The sequence below is a fragment of the Oryctolagus cuniculus genome, chromosome 4 (genome assembly GCF_051225735.1).
Source record: "Oryctolagus cuniculus isolate XC-2025 breed Fujian yellow rabbit chromosome 4, ASM5122573v1, whole genome shotgun sequence".
Classification (NCBI taxonomy): domain Eukaryota; kingdom Metazoa; phylum Chordata; class Mammalia; order Lagomorpha; family Leporidae; genus Oryctolagus; species Oryctolagus cuniculus.
In genome coordinates this window covers 100,144,181-100,167,896 of record NC_142870.1, presented here as the reverse complement: position 1 = coordinate 100,167,896, position 23,716 = coordinate 100,144,181, and the positions used below count along the sequence as shown (strand labels likewise).

General features: G+C 44.0%; 1 pseudogene; it reads left to right on the top strand.

Annotated features, from left to right (window-relative positions):
* The window catches only part of LOC100346731 (ribosome biogenesis protein NSA2 homolog), a 92,039-nt pseudogene extending 68,377 nt beyond the window's left edge, over positions 1-23,662 (top strand).
* The last annotated feature ends 54 nt before the right edge of the window (positions 23,663-23,716 follow it).

Genomic DNA, 23,716 nt, shown 5'->3' with positions numbered 1-23,716 from the left:
TAGATAGATAAAGTGAATGACCCCCACACTGCTCAAACTCTAAACTGGATGGAGCTCAGGTGAAATGGGTTGCAACCTTCCAGAGCTGCCCTCCGTTATAAGTGACCCTGGACCAGGATTGACCACAATTCTGAGTTGCTCACAAATGCTTTCCTTATCTACAGTCCTCTCAAATGCATTGATACTGATATTTGGGGGAGTTCTGAGTGATAGAAAAAGAGATGACAAGAGAACATTTATGGAGGCATTGCTTTTTAGTGTTTGAGTTGTTAAGCTTTCCTTTTGCAAAACACCATGTGTATTTTTCAATGCCTTTCATCAAAATAAAGAAAGCAAATGCATTATCAAAAAAGCAGAAGGAAGCCTACAAAGAAGCTATCTACCTTGTAATAAAATGCTGCTATGCTACTGAGACCCTGACCTGAACATCAAAGGAGAGGTGGGGCTGGGGGTACTAGGTGGAACAAATATCTAAATACCTCCTAAGAGTGGGCACTTGGCATTGTAGTTAAGATGCCATTTAGGACTTCCACATCTCATACAGGACTGCTGGGGTTTGAGTTCCAGCTCCATTACTGATTCCAGATTCTTGCTAATGCATGCGCTGGGAGACAGCAATGATGACTCAAGTAATGGAGTTCCTATCACCCATGTGGGAGACCCAACACTGAGTTCCTGGTTCTTGGTTTCAGTGCAGCCCAACCCCAGACGCTATGGACATTTAAGGAGTGAGTCAGCACAAGGGAGACCTCTGTCTCTCTGCCTTTCAAGTAAGTAAAAAATAAATAAAGGTGGGCTGGTGCTGTGCTATAGTAGGCTTAGCTTTCATCTGTTCGTGACTTGGCTGCTCCTTTTCTGATCCAGCTCTCTGCTTGGCCTGGGAAAGCAGCAGAAGATGGCTCAAGTGCTTGGGCCCCTGATGCATGGGAGACCCTGGAAGAAACTCCTAGCTCCTGGTTTCCCTCTTGCCTAGCCCTGGCTGTTGTGGCCATTTGGGAGTGAACCAGCAGATGGAAGGCCTTTCTCTCTGTCTCTCCTTCTCTCTGTCTGCAACTCTACTTCTCAAATAAATAAATAAAAAAAAAAACCTTTAAAAAGTAATAAGCAAGTAAATATCTCCTAAATCAAGATTCTAGGTAAATGTGAGTTTGATCAAAATAAATGGATATATTGCTTATACTTCCTCTTTGTGTATTATTTATTTAGAGTACTGAGCTAATGCAGAGCCCACACCAAATTCATTCACACAGGAAAAGTCCCAGGAGACTTTCTCTGCTCCTAAGATTATGATGTTATGATCAATGCTCTTGCTTGTCTTTGGGATTTTGTAGCAAAGGTCAACACTAATGTAGAAGGGGGATTCTAAGCTGCTGACCATATCTTTCTGGTGTGGGAGAGATGGATAGGAGAGGTGGGAAAATAGAGACTCCCTACACACATTGTAAACTGGGAGAGCAAACAAGAACGTATTGAAGGACACAAACAAGGGTTGGTGACATGAGTTTGGGAGGTGTGATGAGTTGAATTGTGGCCCCCGCACACACCCCAAGAAAGGTTTGTTGACATTCTGACCATTTCTACCTGTAAATGTAACCATATTTGGAAATATGGCTTTGCAGATATAGTCATGTTAAGATGAGCTCATTAGCTGGGACCTAATCCAAAATGACTAGTATCCTTATAAGAAGGGGGAATTTGGACACAGAGGTAGACTCTCACAAAAGAAAGACAATGCAGAGACACAGGGAGAAGACGTGACCTGAATGAGAACAGAAAGGAAGCAATGGTACTGGAGTTAATGTTATGAGCAGAGGAATACCTGGGGCTATCAGAAGCTGGAAGAGGCAAGCAAAGATCCTCTTCTAGTGGCTTCTGAGGGAATGTGGTCCTACAAGCACTTTGCTCTTGAACTTCTAATCTCCAGAACGATGAGTGTCAGAGTTACAGAGAGAGAGAGAGGAGAGGGAGAGAGAGAGAGAGAGAGAGAGAGAGAGAGAGAAATCTTCCATCCACTGGTTCACCTGCCAAATGGCTGCAGCAGCCAGGGCTGGGCCAGGCCGAAGCTGGGAGGAGGCAGGAGCTTCTTCTGGGACTGCACATGGGTGCTGGTGTCCAAGGACTTGGGGAATCCTTCCACTGCTTTCCCTGGAGCATTAGCAGGGAGTTGGATCAGAAGTAGAGCAGCCAAGACTCAAACCAGATGCAGTGATAGCAGGTGGTGGCTTAACCCACTGCACCACAGCTGATACCCCAGATTTCTGCTATTTTAAGCCTCAGATTTGTGCTACTTTATTGTGGCAGTCCTGGAAACTGATACAGGAGATGCAGTGGGAGTAAGGGAGAAAACAACAAATGAGAAGAAATCAAAAGTATTAATTGGGAAAATTCAATATGTATAATGTGATAGCATTTATTCTCTATGTAAAATTATAATGTATGTATGTATAAAGAAATTCTAATTTAAGAATGGAAATGAAGAAAAACAATATTTTTCTCACATTTGCAGCCAAGTAGAGATTAATTCAGTTGAGTGCAAAGGCATCTATTTTAAAATACAAACATTCCTTGAGAGTGTCGGTTGGAAATCTTTTGGGGGGGGGTGTTTGAAATCTTATACGCAATGTGCAGATCTATGATTAGCAAACCAAAACGCCTTTCTCCTAATATTCAGCAGATATCAGCATAGAGTGCCTCAGAATTTCTGCTGAGCAAGGAGGGATGGCCTGTAGTATCTCAGTATGATGAACTTATCACATGATTCCAGTATTTTCCATGACAATCCCCACTTTAAAAGCTTCACTACTAGGGCCAGCGATACTGCTCACTTGGCTAATCCTTTGCCTGCAGCACCAACACCCTGGGTTCTAGTCCCAGTTGGGGCGCAGGATTCTGTCCTGGTTGCTCCTCTTCCAGTCCAGCTGTCTGCTGTGGCCTGGGAAGGCGGTGGAGGATGGCCCAAGTGCTTGGGCCCTGCACCCCATGGGAGACCAGGAGAAACACCTGACTCCTGGTTTCGGATCAGCGCAGCGCGCCGGCCGTGGCAGCCGTTTTGGGGGGTGAACCAATGGAAGGAAGACCTTTCTCTCTGTTTCTCTCTCACTGTCTAACTCTGCCTGTCAAAAAACAAACAAACAAACAAAAAAACAACCTCTTCACTTACTAGCTTTGTTATAAACTGTACGCAACTTGCTAGGCCATGTTACTTGACTCTTGGTTGAAGGATATAAAGTTTGGAGAACTCTGAGTGGACTACAAACCTATCCAGAGTTCCTTAATAAGCATGCTTTAAATAATAAAGTAGCAGAAGGAGATTTTCTATGGTAGTAGTGGTGCCCGCAGTAGGAGGGAGGTGGCTAAGAAACCAAGTGAGGAAAAAATTATTACACTAAGTCCCATCATTGTGAAAAATGCTTCTTGATACCAATTGCTATCATTCTGCTATTGCCTTTTCTGTTTACTTTCTAGGTGGTCACTGGCATCTGCATTATTAGTTAACAAACTGTTGCAAAAATGCAGCTACTGATATAACTGATTCTGAATCCCAATTATCTGGCCCAGGAGTGAATATTTTGTCAGTCTCGTGCTTGGGTAGGTTGTAGTGTCCTTTTTTTATTTTATTTATTTTTGTTTATTGAACAAATTACAATTTTCAAATCTTTTGACAAAAGAACATTCTTCCCTCCTCTCCTTAAACCAGAGATGGGAGTGGACACGTTGCAGCAAAGGGTCACTGTCTGAAGACAAAATTTGAGATGGCCTGAGGCAAACAAAAAGATACGTCCCCCCCAAAAAAAAATCACTTGAATTTTGTGTTCTACCTTAGTGCTGTATCTATTTTGGGGCCCGGAGTTGTGCTGCATTGGGTTAAACTGCCATCTGATGCCAGTGTCCCATATGAGCACCAGGTTGAGTCCTAGCTGCTGTACTTCTGATCTGGCTTCCTGCTATGGCCTGGGGAATGCAGCAGAAGATGGCTCAAGAGCTGGGGTCCCTGTACCCATGTGGGAGACCTAGATGAAGCTCCTGGCTCCTAGCTTAGGACTGGCCCAGCCTCGGCCATTGCAACTATTTGGGGAGTGAACCAGCAGATGGAAGATTTTTTTCTCTCTCTCTCTCTGCCTCTCTCTTGCTGTAGTTCTACCTTTCAAATATAAATAATTCTTTTTTAAAAAAGATAGATTTGTTTATTTATTTGAAGGGCAGAGTTACAAAGAGTCAGAGACAGAGAGAGAGAGAGAGCGCGCGAGCTTTTCCATCCGCTGGTTCACTCCCCAGATGGTCACAACTGCCAGAGCTGGGCCACTCGAAGCCAGAAGCCAGGTGCTTCTTCCAGGTGTCCCAGGTAGGTGCAGGGGCTCAAAGACTTGGCCATCTTCTACTGCTTTCCCAGGCCATAGCAGGGAGCTGGATAGGAAGTAGAGTAGTTGGGACTCGAACTAGCACCCATATGGGATGCTGGCACTGCAGGCAGCGGCTTTACCCACTACGCCACAGCGCTGGCCCCAATAATTTTTTTTTAAAAAAGCACAGAATTTGTCTCAATATTAAATGATGTGTTCACTTACTTACCTGTTAGCTTACTTAATTCTCTTTCTCCACATGCCTCTTCTGACCTTTGAGACAAAAGAGAATCTCCAAAACACACTCTGTGTAGGATATGGCTTAGAGCACTCCTCTGCTTGTCCACCTTCTTTGTTGTACCCCAGGAGGATACATACTCCAAGTTGGGGACATGGAGCCAGCATTAGAAATAGGAGATAACCTCCAGGAGTAACTTAAGAAGCATAGGATTTGGGAGTGGTAAGTCAAGACAAACACCTTCCAGTGCCCTACCACTGATGTCCAGTTCTCTTAAAAACCTCAGGAGGAATTCTCAGAAGTGCCGTAAGTTCCAAGTATGTGAGCTCAAAGCGGCAGCTGTATGATTTTCTAGCCTAAACAAACTGCATGAGAAGGGCTGGTCTGCAGAAGAACAGTGAAGGAAGCTGCTTTGGGTTGGGTATGGCTTGAGACAGTAATTGATGTCCATGTTCAAAAATTGCATAACTCAGAGTTTGGACTTTAAAAGCGTGAAATCATTTTGTTGTTGGACATGTTGAGTTTCAGTTCATGTCCAGTGGTGATCCACAAATGCAAAAGTTTAGCAAGTCAAGCCTGCATGATACATGTTTGAGAGCTATTTTCCTAAAAGTGACAGAGCTGAAGAAGTGGATGAGATCAACACTGGAAAGAGAAGAGGGGTAGAAGCTATGAATAGTTATTCTCAGGCTGTGAGAGGAGAAGCAGGAGACTAAGGAGGGATCACAGATGTGAGAGGAAAACCAGGACACAAAAGCCAACAGCAGGGATCAAGCCAAGAGATAACTGATTTGGTTGACTCTGGAAACAGATGGATAGATGAAAATACATAAGAATGGTGTTAAAGCTGTTGAAGTTCAAAGCAGAAGAAATTGATTATAAATAAGTGAAAAACTAACTCATCTTAGAAAGTGGAAAAGAAATTAAAGAGAGTAGAAAAGGAAAACAATAGGTAGTAAATAAGGCTGAACAATGGATTGCTCATCCGAGTGGGAATTCATGTGATATTCTATAGTAGTATAAGGGAAAGTATTAAAGTTTCTTATGTTTATATCAATGCTTTACAGTTGGTTTAGTCAGGCCTTAACTTAAGTTGAAAGTGACAGAAACCCCAATTCAGATTAAAGAAAAAAATGTACAGGCTTATATAACGGAAAAGTCTGAAGAATATAATGATCTAGGCATGGCTAAATCCAGAGCCTCAAACAATGTGATTAAAATCTTTCTTTCCATTGTTTGCCTGTGCTTTTCTAATCACACTCCAAGCTGGTAGCTCCATGAATATAGTGAACTTGCTTTGGCAAATGCATTCCAAAAAGGGCACTATTTTCCCAATTTTTCTAGCCCAAACCCCAGTATAGACCTTGATTGGTCAAGCCTGGGTAATGTGGACACCACTGGAGCTAAGAGCATGGAATAGTTTGCTTTGCTGCATTTGGTCACATGCTCTCCCCTGAAGCCATGAATCACATGGACCCAAAGTGGGGAAAAGGTGATTTTTCAAAGGAATGCTGATGAGGAAAAACAACCAGGTTCACTATAGTTTGAAAACAAGGTGGATCCGTATCTCATAACAGATTAGATCTTGCTCTCATGACAAACAACCCAGTAATCTTAAAGAGTTGAAACAACAAATTTTGTATTTATTCTGTTAGTACATGTCCCTTGTAGGTCAGTTGTAGGAGTGGGGGTTACTGTTCTCATTAAGAGAACATGGCTGGTCACAGAGGAAAAATGGAAAAGAACATGGCATAGAAAGGTTTCTGTCTGAAAATGAGACTTTTCATGATTAGTTACATTTTATTGGCCAAAGTGTGACAGTAAGACCCTGTGACGTACCTGGAGGAAATGGAACTCAAAGTTTTCTAACTTAGCAGAAAGAATATGGCAGTGAAACCAAGACATGAGAGGTTCTGAAATGATTGGGATGTCTGGGAGCATGGCAGGAAGGAAGCCATATAGAAAAGTAGAGGGGCTGCATGAGAGTCTCACAGGCATGGAAAGCCATGGCATGGTGGCAAAAACAATCTAAATGAAAGATCCTGGTGAACAAGACCCCAGTGGAAGGAACAGACCATCAAGGAGGGAGGTGCCTTTCTCCTAAGGGAGGAAGGAACCTCCACTGTGATACGGCCTTGACTAAACAAGTTCAGAGTCAGTGAACTCAAGGGGCTTCCATAGCCTAGACAGCTCATGGCAAGAGCCTCGGGTGACTGCTGACACCATAAATAAGAGTGTCAATTGTTAAATCAACAATGGCAGTCACTGAGTACAGGCTCCCCACGTAGGATCTCTGTCCTTAATGTGTTTTACTATGAAACTTAAAACAACACTACTAGTCGAACAATACCCTATACCTTGTGCGGTTGTGTGTGGGCAGCCTGTTGAAATCCTTGCTCAGTATATACTAAGTTGATCTTTTGTATATGAAGGTGATTGAAAATGAAACTCCATGAAGGGCAGGATGGGAGAGGGAGTGGGAGAGGGGAGGGCCATGGGAGGGAGGGAGGTCTGGGGGGGAAGCCACAACAATACAAAAGTTGCACTTTGTAAATTCACAGTTATTAAATAATAAAAAGAATTTTTAAAAAAGTAGAGGGGCTGTGGGGAAAGGAAGAGATTAAGGGACTGGAGAACACAGGGAAAACGAAACTTCAGTGTGATAGCGGGGGAGGGAGGGCTATATTATATCTGATTTCACAGCCAGGCACAAAACAATTTACTGCAATGTGGTGGGTAGACTTAATTGTAACTGGACCAATCTACTTGGGTGAGCAGTTTCCAGGGAGAGAGACCCAGGTGCTGGTAATGGGAGAATGTCCAGTCAAGCAGACTGAATGCTACAGTTAGGAAATAGGTGGACCTATAAAAGTTAGAGTCCAGGTGAACGATCAGCCTCAGGGTGAAGGTGGCTACTGGCGAATCCAGATAACATTAGTATTCAGAGAGCTGAAATGATACAAGGAAACAGGTCTCAGGCATAGGTACCAGAAAAGTTTGCCACAGATAAAGCCCTAGCCTTGAACTGAAGTCCTGAAAGAGAGAGAGGTCAGGATGGATCTGTGGGGCCCAGGTGGATAGGACATTGTCACAGAGACTAAAGGAACAAGATGCAAACTATGTGACTCCTTGGTAAATTCTTGACATCAAGTCAAAATCCAGTTTCTAGACTTGAACGAGTTAAGAGTTCAACTGCAAGTTTGCTTTCGAGCACCCTGAGTGGAGAAGCAGAACTGCTCAAAGAATTTTGATCATGAAAAGCTGGGGCTGATCAGTGAATCAGGATTAAATAGATCCAGCTTTCAAGGAGACAAGTGAAAGTGAGGGAATTAGGCTGGTTCTAACAAGAATTGTGTGGTCGGACTGTTGGACAGTTCACATGTGGCCCTGCTGAAACTGATGGCAGCAGATATAGTGATGGATGCTGATGTGCTCAAGGAAATTGGAGAGTATCCCAAAGTACCCTGGGTGATAACAGTAAAGATGGAGCAAGGGAAGTATAAATGAATGGAATGGGTTTCCTTCCCCCAAAAGACACAGTGCTGAAAGGATTGTGTGTTGGGGGAGGGACAGTAGGGCTGTAATAAAGCAGTGGAAGATGGCCCAAGCCCTTGGGCCCCTGCAGCCATGTGGGAGACCTGGAAGAATCTCCTGGCTCTTGGCTTTGGATCTGCACAGCTCTGGCCACTGTGGCAACTTGGGGAGCAAACCAGTGGATGGAAGACCTTTCTCTCTCTCTCTCTCTGCCTCTGCCTCTCTATAATTCTGCCTTTCAAATAAATAAATAAATCTTAAAAAAGAAATAAAAATACAACAATATCTCATTGTCCCATGAGCAACAGAAAACATGATGAGAAGTGGAGGTGACAGGGGTGTGAGTGGAAAGCCAAATTTTAACCATAGAGAAACATGAACTATGTTTAAGAGTAACAGTGTGTTCAAGGTTATAAGGGAGCTTGTTGATCCCAGGATGGCAGTTCCTAAGACAAAAAAGGCGACACCAGTTAAAGGCCAGAATGGTGGAGTCAAGTTATGAAGGAGGGACTAACAGGGAGACATGCGGTTATATTACTATAGAGATAGATTTACTCCACTATCCTCTTTCATCTATTTTCATGGGCATACTTGCTGCCTTTATACTTTAGTGGGTTGTTTTAAAAAATTATTTTATTTTATTTGAAATGCAAAGTCAGAGAGAGAGAGAGAGAGAGAGAATCTTCCATCTGCTGGTTCACTCCCCAAATAGCTGCAACAGCCAGGGCTGGGTCAGGCTGAAGCCAGAAGCCAGGAGCTTCCTCTGATTCTCCCATATGGATATATGGATACCAGGGCCTGAGGACTTGGGCCATCCTCTGCCGCTTTTCCAGACACAATAGTAGGGAGTTGGATCGGAAGTGGAGCAGCTGGGACTCCAACTAGTACCCATATGGGATGTCAGCATTGCAGGTGGTGGTTTAACCCACTGAACTACCATGACAGCCCCTATAGTTTTAAAGCCAAAAAATATTAGTAGTGTTTTCCTATTCATGTGTTAATCTAGGCAAAACTATAAAGTAGATGAAGTGGATGAGTAGATTAGGACTCCATCTATGGTAGACAAAGTAATGGTACTTCCCAAAGATGTTGACCTAATCCCTGGATAGTCTCAGTGTATTATCTTCAACAGAAAAAGGGAATTTGAAGATTAAAATCGGGGACCCTGGGGCTGGCATTGTGGCGTAGTGGGCTAAAGCCCCTGCCTGTGGTACCAGCATACCACATGGGCACCAGCAAGTCCCAGCTGCTCCTCTTCTGATCCAGCTCTCTGCTATGGCCTGGGGAAGCAGTGGAAAATGGCCCAAGTGCTTGGGCCCTGTGCACACATATGGGAGACCTGGAGGAAGCTCCTGCCTCCTGGCTTCAGATCGGGCCAGCTCCAGTCACTGTGGTCATTTCGGGAGTGAACCAGGAGATGGAAGACCTATCTCTGTGTTTCTCCCTCTCTCTGTCTGTAACTCTACCTCCCAAAATAAATAAATAAAATATTTAAAACAACAGCAAAAAAATTAAGGACTTTGAGATTGGGAGATTATCTTGGTGAGCACAACATAATCACCAGGTTCCTTGTGAGTGGAGGTAGGAGAATGAGAGTCAGATGAGGTGACAGAAGCAAATGACAGATGATTGGGACCACAGACCAAGGAATGAAAGGAGCCTTTAGAAACTGGAATAGGCAAGGAATGGATTCTTCCCTTGAATTTGAACCTCAGGAAGCACAGTCCTGTTGACACCTTGATTTTATCCCTCTGGGACCCAATTTTGGACTTCTGACCTTCAGAAGCACTAGAGAATGAATCTGTGTGCTTACAAACCATTACGTTCACAGTACTTTGCCATAGCAGCAACAGGAAACTAACACATCATCTAAAGAGATGATTAAGGCAACACCAATTCTGACTCCCCAAGGTTAGGTCAAGACAGGAAAGTGAGGGCTGAAGTTTCGCTACAAAATAAGGAGAGGTTGTCATTTGTTATGCATCAAAACTTAACACAAGTAGCAGTTAAGTTCTCTTTTAGAGCAAACATAATTGCCCTATACTTGTACACAAATTCCACCATGTTTCCAAGGTATGTTTATCAGTCTACAAAGGGAATTAGAAACTTCTTTTTGGAAAGAGTCAAGGAAAGAGAATTATAAATGACAAAAGAGAGGGAGGAATAAAAGAAAATAATTACTGCAGCTTGTATTTTTTTTTTTAAAGATTCCCTCTTTTATTTGAGAGGTAGAGTTACAGATAGAGAGAGAGAGACAGAAAGAAATGTCTTCCATGCTCTGGTTCACTCCCTAAATGGCCACAACAGCTGGAGCTGGGCCAAAGCCAGAAGCCAGGAGCTTCTTTCGGGTCTCCCATGTGGGTGCAGGGGCCCGAGCACTTGGGTCATCTTCCCCTATTTTCCCAGGCCATAACCAGGGAGGTGGATCAGAAGAGGAGCAGCTGGGACATGAACTGGTGCCCATATGGGATGCTGGCACCGCAGGAGGAGGCCTAGCCCACCGTGCCACAGCGCCAGCCCCTGCAGTTTGTATTTTCTAAACACATGTGTGTTTAAAATAAATATTGCATTTTAGCTATTCTACATATTTATTGTGGTCATGTATTCTGTATTTCATGAGAAAATGAATTCCTAGGAGGATCAGCAACTTTTGAGGATCATTCTCATAAACTTCAACAAAGAACTTTGTAAAGTTTATTGAAACTTCGATGGTATGCCACGAATTGTGATCCAGCAGTACCCTCCTCTAGTATTCAGTCTGTTTATTTTTCACAAAAATAATTAAATTTTTTTGTTTTTAACAAAAGATAACTGTTAACAATTAATTTCTGGGGCCAGCATTGTGGCATAGCTGGTAAAGCCACCACCTGCAGTGCCAGCATCCCAAGTGGGCAACAGTTCGAGTTTTGGCTGTTCCACTTCTGATCCAGCTCTCTGCTATGGCCTGGGAAAGCAGTAGAAGATGGCCCAAGTTGTTGGGCCCCTGCACCCACGTGGGAGACCCAGAAGAAGCTCCTGGCTCCTGGCTTCAGATCGGTGCAGCTCCAGCTATTGCAGCCTGTGGATGGAAGACCTGTCTCTTTCTCTCTGCCTCTGCCTTTTAAAATAATTAATTAATTAATTAATTAAGAAAAAAGAGTTAATTTCTGGGGCCAGTGCTGTGGTGTAGTGGGTAAAGCTGCTGCCTTCAGCTCTGCCATCCCTTACTTTTGGCCAGTTACCATGCCATAAAAGGGAATATATTGAATTACACCATACATGCAATGGGTATATTTGTATTAACATATTAACATGAGAAAAAGACAAGAAAAGAGGCTCATGAACATTCAAAGAAAGCAAAAAAGATGATTAGGTAAGTCCTATCATAAACAGTGCCATGCTGAGAAAATACAAATGAAAAAGGTTATTGAGGCCAGCTTTGTAGCTAGAGGATTAAGTCTGCAATTTTGGAATCCTGGCTGCTCTACTTTTGATACAGCTCCCTGTTAATGACCTGGGAAAGCAGCAGAAGATGGCCCAAGTTGTTGGGCCCCTGCACCCACGTGGGAGACCTGGACAGAGCTTCTGGCTTAGGCCTGGTCCAGCTCCAGCCATTGGGGCCATCTGGGGCATAAACCACCAGATGGAAGATGTCTCTCTGTCTCTGCCTCTCTTTCTAACTCTGATTTTCAAATAAATAAATAAATCTTAAAAAAAAAAAAAAAGACTATCAAGATGCATGAAAAGAGAAACACCAAATCAAAAAAATGATGAGAAGACACACAAGAGATCAGTACCTGCCTATCTGCTGGACACAGAGGAACATTCCTAAGCTAAAGTATTTTCCAATATGATCAAACAAAAACAAAAAGAGAGGGACTGGTGCCATGGCTCGCTTGGTTAATCCTCCGCCTGTGGCACTGGCATCCCATATGGGCACCGGGTTCTAGTCCCGGTTGCTCCTCTTCCAGTCCAGCTCTCTGCTATGGCCCGGGAAAGCAGTGGAGGATGGCCCAAGTGTTTGGGCCCTGCACCCGCATGGGAGACCAGGAAGAAGCACCTGGTTCCTGGCTTTGGATTGGCGTAGCTCCAGCCATTGCGGCCATTTAGGGGGTGAACCAACAGATGGAAGACCTTTCTCTCTGTCTCTCTCTCTCACTGTCTGTGACTACCTCTCAAATAAATAAATAAAAAATCTTAAAAAAAAAAAACGAAATGAGAAAGCGGAAGATGGAAAGTCCCTCTGCCTAAAGTTTATGCCCAGGAAAGAAGTATTCAGTTATTGAAACAAGAAAAACAAAAAAGAAGGCATGGGAGAAGGTGCTTTGTTGGAGATGGCTTTCAAGAGAATCACCTATCTATTAGCCCAATGGGCTGACGTTTCAAGAAGGCCCACATAATACATCAAGAACCAAAAGCCACCTTCTGTCTGCCCCTACTTGGTGTAAAAAAGAATTCATCATCCCAATTATGTACAGCTTTGGGAGTAATTACCAAAGACACTATTGTTGAACTGAATGTGAGTGAGTTGGACCTTGTGCCACAAGAAAGCAAAGTTACATGTTGGAAATATACCCAGATTTCCAGGCCTGTTTTCTTTATTTATTAAAGGGAATTAGGCAGCAGATGTAGTTTTTAATTTTAATTTATTTGAAAGGCAGAGGGAGGGAGAGAGACAGATACCGACACAGGTCTCCTATATGCAGGTTTATTCCCCAAATGCCCACAACAGCCAGAGCTAGGCTAAGTCAAACCCAGGGGTCCAGGTACTTAAGGCATCACTTGTTGCCTCTCAAGGTGCACATTAGCAGGAATCTGGATTGGAAATGGAGCCAGGAGTCAAACCCAGGCACTTAGATACGGGATGTCAGCATCCGAATCAGTCTAAACTGCTATGCCCAACACCCGCCTTCAGGCTTGCTTTATAACAGTCAGCTCTTGTAATAAATAACCCACTCTCTCAGGAACTACATTAATTCCTTCATGAAGGTGGAACTTCCATGATCTAATTACACTAATTACCTAATTCCACTTCTCAATACCATTGCATTGGAAATGAAGTGTCAACACAAGCTTTGGTGTGGACAAACCACATCCAAACCATAGCATGGGCCACACAGTCTTATTTGCACCTATTCAGTTCTGCAGGTGCAGCTCAAAAATATCCACAGACAACAGAAACAAAAGAATGCCACGTGTTCTGGTAAAACTTTACTTACAAAAACAAGGTGGCTAGTCCACACACAAGCCTTGGTTTGCTGGCCATTTAAAAACAATTAGATAAACATGCACATCATGTTGTGAAAATCTGTCTAAATTGTATTGTAGGGGTTGGTGCTGTGGTGCAGTGGATAAAGCCTGCAGTGCTGGGGGCATTCCATATGGGTTCAGGTTCAAGTCCCAGCTGCTCCACTTCCAATCCATCTTTCTGCTATAGCGTGGGAAAGCAGTAGAAGATGGCCCAAATCCTTGGGTCCCTGCACCTGAGTGGGAGACCTGGAAGAAGCTCCTGGCTCCTGGCTTCGGATCAGCGCAGCTCCGACCATTGTGGCCATCTGAGGAGTGAACCAGTGGATGGAAGACCTCTCTCTCTCTCTTTCTCTCACTCTCTGCCTCTCTATAACTCTGCCTTTCAAATAAATAAATAAATCTTTAAAATAAATAAATTATATTGTGAAAAATGCCTATTTCAGAACAGAACATGTATTTATATGGTGTGTTGTTCCTTTATTAAAGGGGTTATTTATCAAATTATATAAACAAAACTATATTCATATACTTTTATTATATAATTATATGTAACTATATGTCAACATATCTACATCTTTTTTAAAAAGATTATTTATTTATTAGAAGGGCAGAGTTACAGAGACAAAGACAGAGAGACAGAGAGAGGTCTTCCATCTGTTGGTTCATTCCCCAAATGGCTGCAACAGCTGAAGCTAGGCCCATCTAGTCAGGAGCCAGGAGCTTCTTCCAGGTCTCCCACGTGGGTGTAGGATCTGAAACACTTGGGCCATCTTCTGCTGTTGGATCAGAAGTAGAGTAGCTGTCGCTCCCCCTCTTCGTGGAGGAACGACACTAAACCCTGCCTAGGCTTCATATCCGAGTCACGGCACCATTATGTCGCTCCCCGTCTTCATGGAGGAACGACACAGGACCCTGCGCTGTTCTTTCGTCTGCTCGGCCCTCCCCGGGTTTGCTGCTGGTTCTTCCCGGGTTGGCCGCTGTCCCTTCCACCTCCGTGGAAGGGCAGTTCCCCCTGGCCACATTCCCCACTTCCGCAGGGGAGCGGCACACCGCCGGCCGGTTCTCTCGGGGGCTGCACAGGTGTTCCTTCAGATAGATGTTCCCCTTAGATGTTCCTGGTGCATGCCGTCTCTCTCCTCCTTTATAGTCCTCCTCCGCCAATCCCAACTCAGCTGCCCACACGCCGAGTACGCTGCTCTCCTCCAATCAGGAGCAAGTCCTACAGTTTATTGGTTGAACTGGAGGCAGCTGTGCAGAAGCTGTTTACTTCTCTCCCAGCGCCATATTGTGGGAGAGCAGATGCACAGAATAAGTCTTAATTCCAGTAACTCAGTCCAGTCCGGGCTGCTCCCCACAAGTAGCCAGGACTCAAACTGGCGGCACAGGCATAGCCTATAGCTGCTATGCTACACACCACAGCACCAGCCCTTGTCTATATCTTTATATAGATAAATAGTATAAGCAACGAAAAAATCCTAATGTAATTTGCACCAAGATATTAACCTGTATTACTAAAATAAGGTTGTAAAATTATTTCCTTAATGTAAAATGTTAAATGTTTTCTGAGAAGCCATCATGTTTAAAACAAATTTATGACACAAAGTGAAACGTGTACAAATAACTGTCAACTAGATGCAACCACTTTCATGTTTCTTTTCCATCCTTAACTGCACTTGATGCTTGTAAAAGTATACGTGTATATTTTCCTGGCTTTCTTTGCTTTATTCCTATCATATACTCAGGATCAGTGATTTATAATAAACCACAGTTCAATAAATATTACTCGGAAGTTGTGATTATATTCATGGCATTGATGATGTGAAGTAGAGCAACTTTAGGTAAAGTTTTTTTCTTTAATGAGTTTTCTTTGGGGAGAGCCAGTGGTTGGGATCACAAATGTTACTTCGAGTGTTACATAAGAACCTTTGGGATAGAATATCATGTTGAATGCTTTAGAATCTCTTTGTTCACATGTTGCTGGAGACAGACACCAAGAAGATTCCAGGAACATTCCTATCCCTGTGTTTCTTCCCAATGCCCAGTTGGCATGGTGGGATGACTGATGCTTTTAATAGCTGTCAAAAGATATGGAATGATTACCAGTTCTGCTTGTAAGTTATTCTGCTTGCTTTTGTCATTCAAAGTGTACAGTCCCCAAAATGTACTCCTGGAGCTGGTGTACTGCTGAGGGTGCACACAGCATAATTAGAGGCTTTTGAATCCCTGTGTGAGTTTCTCAAAGTCTGACAGCTGATAACCAATGTGGGCAGCGTAAGGTGTAGGCTGCATGAGGAGTGGGAGGGGTAGGTGGAGAGGCTGCACTCAGAATCAACTCATAGTATTAATTAGGCACAATAGGCTAATTATGGCCTGACTCAAATTCTTCAATGATTGGGGTTTTCCCTTCGGATTATGGGCATTTGGGGACAGTTTTTATTAGAAATCATACAAAATGGTAAACTACATACAGATTTTCTTCCAGCCAGTTTAGTAGAGTAATCAGTTAAATCATCTACAAAGACTGATGGGTTTAGTAATTAATAATTAATCCCTAGGTTTATCATTTTTTCTAAAAAATACTTTAATATTTCCTACTTCCTCATCCCCTGCCAAACAAAGAGAACAAAGGAAACATCTTTTCCCTACCTTACAACAAAATGAAACACTCTACACCAGTTTCCTGGTTTAGACATAGTGTGTGTACTACAATTAAAGCCCACATCTTAGGTGCACCAAATACCTTTTCTTTTATTTGTAATTATCTTAATCATGGACCAGGGTAAAGATAACAAGATTTGACATGGAAAAATTGTGCCATCACCACTCATACCATCTAAAGCTTTAGTAGAAGCCTAAGCCCAAGTGAATATTTAGGATCCGCTCTCCAAGGAGCAAGTAGAATGTGTTAGCAGCCATTATCACCTTAATGGGGCAACTGTTAATAACTGTTGATAGAAACCATGACTCATTTCTGCTCAGATCCCCAGTGTGTGGCCTGGAGCAGGAGTTTAGTAGTTGCTTGATTAAAAGCTCAGCCTGGGGTCAGCACTGTGCTGTAGCACGTAAAACTGCTGCCTGTGACGCCAACATCCCATATGGGTACCGGTTAGTATCCTGGCTGCTCCAGTTCCGATTCAGCTCACTGCTAATGGCCTGGGAAGAACAGCAGAAGACGGCCCAAGTGCTTGGGCCTCTGCCACCCACATGGCAGACCTGGATGAAGCTCCTGGCTCTTGGCTTTAGCCTGGCCCAGCCCTGGCTGTTGTGGCTAGGTGGCCATGCGGGCAGTGAACCAGCAGATGTAAGATTTCTCTTTCTCTAACTCTGGCTTTCAAAAAAATAAGTACATCTTTAACTAAATAAAGAAAAAAAAAACACCTCAGTTTGTAGGGTCATCAGTTGGCTCAGTAAGTTAAGACACTCCATGTTGCAATGCCTTGTTTGAGTTCTTGATTCCAGCTTCCTGCTAATGTACACCTGGAGAGACAGCAGGTGATAGCTCAGATACTTGGGTCCTTGCCACCTATGTGGGAGACCCAGACTGAGTTTTTGGCTCATGGCTTCAGCTTCTTTCTTAGCTGTTGCAAGCATTTGGGGAGAGAACCAGCAGATGAGAGATCTCTATATATTTAAGATTTATTTACTTGTTTGAAAGTCATAGTTACAGAGAGGGAGAGGCAGAGGCAGAGAGAGATATTCCATCCCAAACGGCCACAACAGCCAGGGCTGAGCTTTTAAATTTTTTGTATTTATTTTTCTTTATTTGAGAGTCAGACAAAGACATAAGTAGAGATCTCGTGGCCAGTGCTATGGTTCAGTGGGTAAAGCTGCCGTCTGCAGTGCCAGCATCCCATATAAGTTCTGGTTTGAGATTTGGCTGCTCCATTTCCAATCGAGCCCCCTGCTAAAGTGCCCTGGGAAAGCGGCAAAATATGACACAAGTGCTTGGGCCCCTGCACCCATGTAGGAGACCTGGAAGAAGCTCCTGGCTCCTTGTTTTGGTCTGGCCCAGCCCCAGCCATTATGGCCATTAGGGGAGTGAACCAGCAGATGGAAGATCTCTGTCTCCTCTGTGTGTGTGTGTATGTGTAACTCTGACTTTCAAATAAAAAAAATATATTTTAAGGGGCTGGCGCTGTGGCACAGTGGGTTAACGCCCTGGCCTGAAGTGCCGGCATCCCATATGGGCGCTGGTTCTAGTCCCAGCTGCTCCACTTCCAATCCAGTTCTCTGCAATGGCCTGGGAAAACAGTAGAAGATGGCCCAAGTCTTTGGGCCCCTGCACCCACATGGGAGACCTGGAAGTCGCTCCTGGCTCCTGGCTTCGGATTGGTGTAGCTCTGGCCGTTGCAGCCAATTAGGAAGTGAACCAACAGATGGAAGACCTTTCTCTCCCTCTGCCTCTCCACTCTCTGTGTAACTCTGACTTTCAAATAAATAAATAAATCTTTATAAAATATTTTTAAAAGTGGAATTATATGCTGATGTTAAAAATGAATAAAGCAGAATTATACATAATCTCCAAGATAATATGGGTAATAAGTCAAATACAAAATGTAAGGTACAAAACAATGTGTGTGGCATATAACCACTTATGTAAACAAATTAGGAAATGGGGGCTGGAAAGAATATAAACACACTTTTACTTGAAAAGATGCTCTGAAAGGTTACATAAGAAACTGATAACAGTGCTTCAGTCTGGAAAGAGGAATTGAGGAGTTGTGAGGTCTGAAGAGGAGGGAAGCAGGTTTGCCTCTCACTTCTTTGTATTGTTTCCGTTTCTAGCCATGTATACACTATCTACTAAAATTTTTTGAAGATTTATTTATTGAAAGGCAGAGAGAGAAATCTACCATCCATTATTTCATTCCCCAAATGGCCACAACTGCCATGTCTGGGTCAGGCCAAAGCCAGGGGCCAGAAATTCCCAGATGGGTGGCAGGGCCCAAGTACTTGGGTCAATTTCTGCTGTCTTTCTTTGTGCAGTGGCAGGAAGCTGGATCAAAAGCTGAGCAGCTGGGAATGGAACTGGCAGTCTGATATGGGATACTGGTGTCATAAGCAGCAGCTTAACCCACAGTGGCACAACATTGGCTCCCTAAAATTTTTTTAATAATGTTCAAAGGTGGTATTTCAAGGGTAGGTATTTGGCCTACTGGTTAAGATGCTGGTTAGGGTACCCATATTCCATGTCAGAGTACCAGGGTTCAGTACCTGCTCTGGCTCCCAATCCCAGTTTCTTGCTAATGTGGATCCTGGAAGGCATCAGGAGATGGCCACGTAGTTTAGACCTGGATTATATTCCCAGCTCCCAGCTTTGGCCCTGGCTCAGCCTTGGTCTTTGCTGGCATTTGGGGAGTGACTCAGCAGATGGAGTTCTCTCTGTCTCTTTCTAAAAAATAAAATTTTTAAAGTATTATTGCAAAATTAGTTTCCACACAGAATGCTTCTTAGTTTACTAGCACAGTGTGAATTACCATCAGTATCAGAAGAAATTGGGGGAGGGGAGGGTATAGCTACAGGATTATTTATCTCTGAAGTTGATAATAGGGCAGCTGGGACCATGAGGAGGAGGGAGACTTACATTGTTTTGTAGATTTTTATTTATATATAATTGCATATGTGTATATAAATATAAAACATAAATACAGGACACATTATGTATAGTTAAATGGGCAGTGTGACAGAGTGTGTGTGTGAAAGAGATGGAGATGAGGAGAGAGAGAGAAAGATCTTCCATCCTCTGGCTCACTTCCCAAATGGCCACAACAGCAGGGTTGGACCAGGCTGAAGCTAGGAGTTAGGAACTGCATTCAGGCCTCCCACATGGGTGGCGGGGTCTCAGGTATTCAAGCCATGATTTGCTGCTCCCGGGTGCATTAGCAGGGAGCTGGATCAGCATGGAGTAGCTGGGACTCCAACTGGCACCCATATGGGATGTGGGCATCCCAAGCGGCTGCTTAATCCCCTGTACCACAATGCCAGCACCTGTTACATTTTTTGGAACTTCAGTAAACAGGACATGATACTTGCAATGGTTCCTTAACATGTGCATATCCATACAAAACAGTATTCATTGAAATTTTCGATAATTACTAATTTCATATATTTTCCAGCATGAAATAAATAATTCTAAATGTACATGAATTTTTGGGTCACTTCTTCTTTACAGATGGATGGTAATCCTGTGCATTTGTTTCCTAGCTTACGTGAATAACATATGAAATGTTTAAACTCTGAATTCAATAAAATCTGAGATGGAGGACAAGATCAGTAATATTTTGTAATAACTGCTGGAAATCCACAGTCTGAGTGCAGATGCAGCTGGTGTGAGACTACAGCCATCACAGGTGTCCTGGCGCAGCCCTACAATTACAGAGGAGCAGCGACCCCGTGAGGCAAAGCCAAGTGGTGCACCTGGGCGCCTAGGATATTCTTCTGGCAAGGATATTACTACTAAGGACTTTTGAAAGGTCGCTTGTTTTTACAGCTCTAGACTCAGATCAATCACTGAACGCCCATTTTTGGCTAGTTAAATATATTTTCATGTTACTTCAATGTTTTGTCTGGGGGGTTGGCATATCAAATATGATAGTTCGAGGAGAAAAATGGCAAGCATTGACAGTTGTGGTTATGTTGTGCCTTTGAGAACTGAAGTAACAGACAGTAACTTTGAGTTGTTGCTGTTGGTTTTGTTTTTTTTTTAATCTGATTAGCTATTGGTAATATTAACAAATAGGTTGAGCAAAGACTTTAGATAAAATGTGTTAGGTTATAGAGGAGAAATATTAATGAAAAAAAAAACAAAAAACTCAACCCTCAAATATTTTACATTCCATAGATTTTGTTGGATTAACATTTTATTTTAATGCACTTTCTACTAGTTTTGCTAATAATTAAGAATTAAGAGGCAGGTGCTGTGGCATAGTGGGTTAAGCTACCACCTTCAGCACCGGCATGCCACATAGGTGCTGGTTCAAGTCCCAGCTGCTCCATTTCTGATCCAGCTCTCTGCTAATGCACCTGGGAAAGCAGCAGAAGATGGCCCAAGTGCCTGGGCTCCTGCACCCATACGAGAGAACCAGACGCAGTTCCTGGCTCCTGGCTTCGGCCTGGCCCAGCTCTGGCCATTGCATCCATTTGTGGAGTGAACCTGTGGATGGAAGTTCTCTCTCTCTCTTTCTCTCTCTCTGTAACTCTGCTTTTCAAATAAAATAAATAAAACTTAAAAAAAAAAGAACTAAAAAAAAGAGGATTGAAGAAAACAAACTACCATACTCTAAGTCTTCTCTTAAAGGAGATAATGACACTATTACTCAGGTGGTGTACTTCCCCAATAGTGTTCCCTAGGATGCTGGATAGGTTTTTTTGTTTGTTTGTTTGTTTTTTACCAATAACCCTTTCTTTCAGCAATGAAATATTTTGGGGTAATAATCTCAGTGCTCTATTAAAATCTTTTTTTTTTTTTTTTTTACAGGCAGAGTGGACAGTGAGAGAGAGAGAGAGAAAGATCTTCCTTTTCCGTTGGTTCACCCCACAATGGCCGCTCCGGCTGGCATGCTGCAGCCAGTGCACCACGCTAATCCGAAGCCAGGAGCCAGGTACTTATCCTGGTCTTCCATGCGGGTGCAGGGCCCAAGCACTTGGGCCATCCTCTACTGCATTCCCTGGCCACAGCAGAGAGCTGGCCTGGAAGAGGGGCAACCAGGACAGAATCCGGCACCCCAACCGGGATTAGAACCTGGGGCGCCTGCACCGCAGGCAGAGGATTAGCCTAGTGAGCCGCGGCACCAGCCTATTAAATTTTTGTTGATTAAAATTTTTCAAGGCTTAAGTGTGGGCTTTTATCTATGTTGACATATAATTAATCCCGAGATAGCAGATGTATTGCAGTGAAACTCATTTTCTCTGAAGTTCATTTCAATGATTTATTATTAAATAAAGCAATGATTCCATTGATACAAGAGATTAAGATGATCAAAAATTATGGATAAATGAACAAATGAACGATTTGTTTTCCAATGCCCCCCCCCCTTTTTTAAGATTTATTTATTTGAAATTTAGAGTTACACAGAGAGAGAAGGAGAGGCAGAGCAAGAGAGGTCTTCTATCCACTGGTTCACTCCCCAATTGGCTACAGTGGTTGGAGCTGCGCCAGGAGCTTCTCCCTAGTCTCCCCGCTGAGTGCAGGGGCACAAGGAATTGGGCCATCTTCCACTGTTTTTCCAGGCCATAGCAGAGAGCTGAATTGGAAATGGAGCAGCCAGGACTCAAACCGGTGCCCATCTGGGATGCTGGCACTGCAGGCGGTGGCTTTACCTGCTACACCACAGTGCTGGCCCCTCCAATACCCTTTCAAATGATCAAATGGAGCAAAAACTTTAAACAAAAACACCTCAGTATATTTTCCAGTATTCTCTCAAACTGCCATTTTCTGTGCTCTTATGGCGCAAACGCCATAAATGAATGAAGCTTGGTTGTGTCCCAAATAAAACTTAGTTTAGGTCACAGAAATGTCAATTTCATCAAATGTTCACATGCCACAAAATAGTCTTAAAAATACTTTTTAAAAACCCATTTTAAAAAAATGGAATATGCATTCTTAGCTTGAAGGCTGCACAAAAATAGATGGCAGGTAGGATTTGGTTGTAGGGCCATAGCTTGCTGACCTCAGCATTACCTCACTGGGTTGATGGAAGTTTCCTGTTTGATCAGATACACTTGCGATTCTACTGTCAAGTGAACTGGAAAGAGTTTTCTCACAGGCCTTGCTTGGCACCCAACACTTTGTACCACCCCGCAGGCCTGGAGAGGAGGGAGTTCTATTCCATGTTCCTATGGCTAGGGGTAGCCCTTACATGCTTAGACTGTAGACTTAAGAAGGGCTGTCACAGGCACAGGCAGCGACGTGAAGGGTTTGAGCCTCTTTATAGATGAAGCTGCTTGCAGCCTGTGAAGAGGCAGTGACTAGTGGTTGCAGTAATTGAGGGGAGAACGACAGTGGGCTGGCCTGGGCTGGTGGAAATCATCTACTAAGCAGAGCAGACAGACTGGAGATGTATTTAGGCTTAGATGCTTGCCTGAATGAGCATCGATTAGCTCGTTCAATACCTGTCTCACCAGATAAAAGAAACGGATGACCTATCTAAATGTAGTTGGTACAATGCATCACGTCTTAGCCATGAATAAGCATTTTAAAAAATTGCAGGATCCTTCCCCTGGTGGGAGTTCTGGCGTGCAGAGGCCAGCTGTTTCGGCCTTTGCTGACGCCAGGCAAGGACACGTCCCTGCCTCTCGCTGGACACCTGGGAAAGGCATTGGCCCGTTACCTCCCCGCTGAGTCAAGTGTTTCCTGGTTCAGAGAGGAAGTGGCGTCATTCATGCCTCACTCCTGGCTTCCGGCTTTGATTTTGTAACCTCTGGCCTTTTTTGATCATTGGAATTGTATATCTAAGTCGGCTTGTGACCTGGCGAGGTGGTCACGGGGCTCTCCTGTCTGCCCGCCTGTTGACTGCTTGCTTTATCAATATTGGGGTTCCCAGTTGTGAGGCAGTGGCCGAGGGTGGCATCTGTGGGGAGAACCTGCCAGAGGCCTGCACGCAGGCCCGAGTCTGCCGGTGAACCGCTCTCCCTGCTGAGAAGCCAAACGCCGCTCCTCTGTGTGACTGGCGGCTGAGCCCTCAACTTGCCCTTGACCTCCACGAAGAACTGCGCGCCGTGAGGCTCCCTCCTTGCCGAAGTTCGGATATGAGTTCGTTTTCCTTTGCCAAGGGACCTGCTGGTGATTGGGAAATGCCTGTGTCTGGGGTTAACAATGGTTTCTAAGTGAATAAACGGGCCATTTAATTCTGTAACAAAAAATTTAAAAAAAAATTGCAGGAGCCTATTAATTTGTTTGATTCACTGGTTGACCCTACACAAAGTGGAGTACAATTTTATTCAACAAATGTTGGTTGAAAATGCTTTTTTATGGAAAATCTTTTAAAATCCGTAAATTCACTGCAGTGCAAGGTCAGGAATTACTGCTCGTTGACACTTTATCCTATTTCCATACTTTATCCCATCTCCAGCCTCTTTCCTGAGCCCCTTCCCGCCCCAGGTTCCCACCGCGCCTCGGCGCCTGGTCACACCCCTGGGCCCGCCCCCCGACGCCTGGCTCTCCCGCTCCCTCCGCCCACCCTGCAAGCTCCGCCCCCTGGAGTCCCGCAACCCAACTCCTGCCCTCCTTCCGTCGCTTTCCGCCCAACCCCGCCCCCATGGCCACCTTCGATTGGCTAAACTGGCGGAGCCGCGGCGGGGATGCAGCGAAGCCGCATTATGATTGGCTGAAAGGTAGGCCTCCCTCCTCGTGATTGGCTGCTAAGGGGAGCCAGCA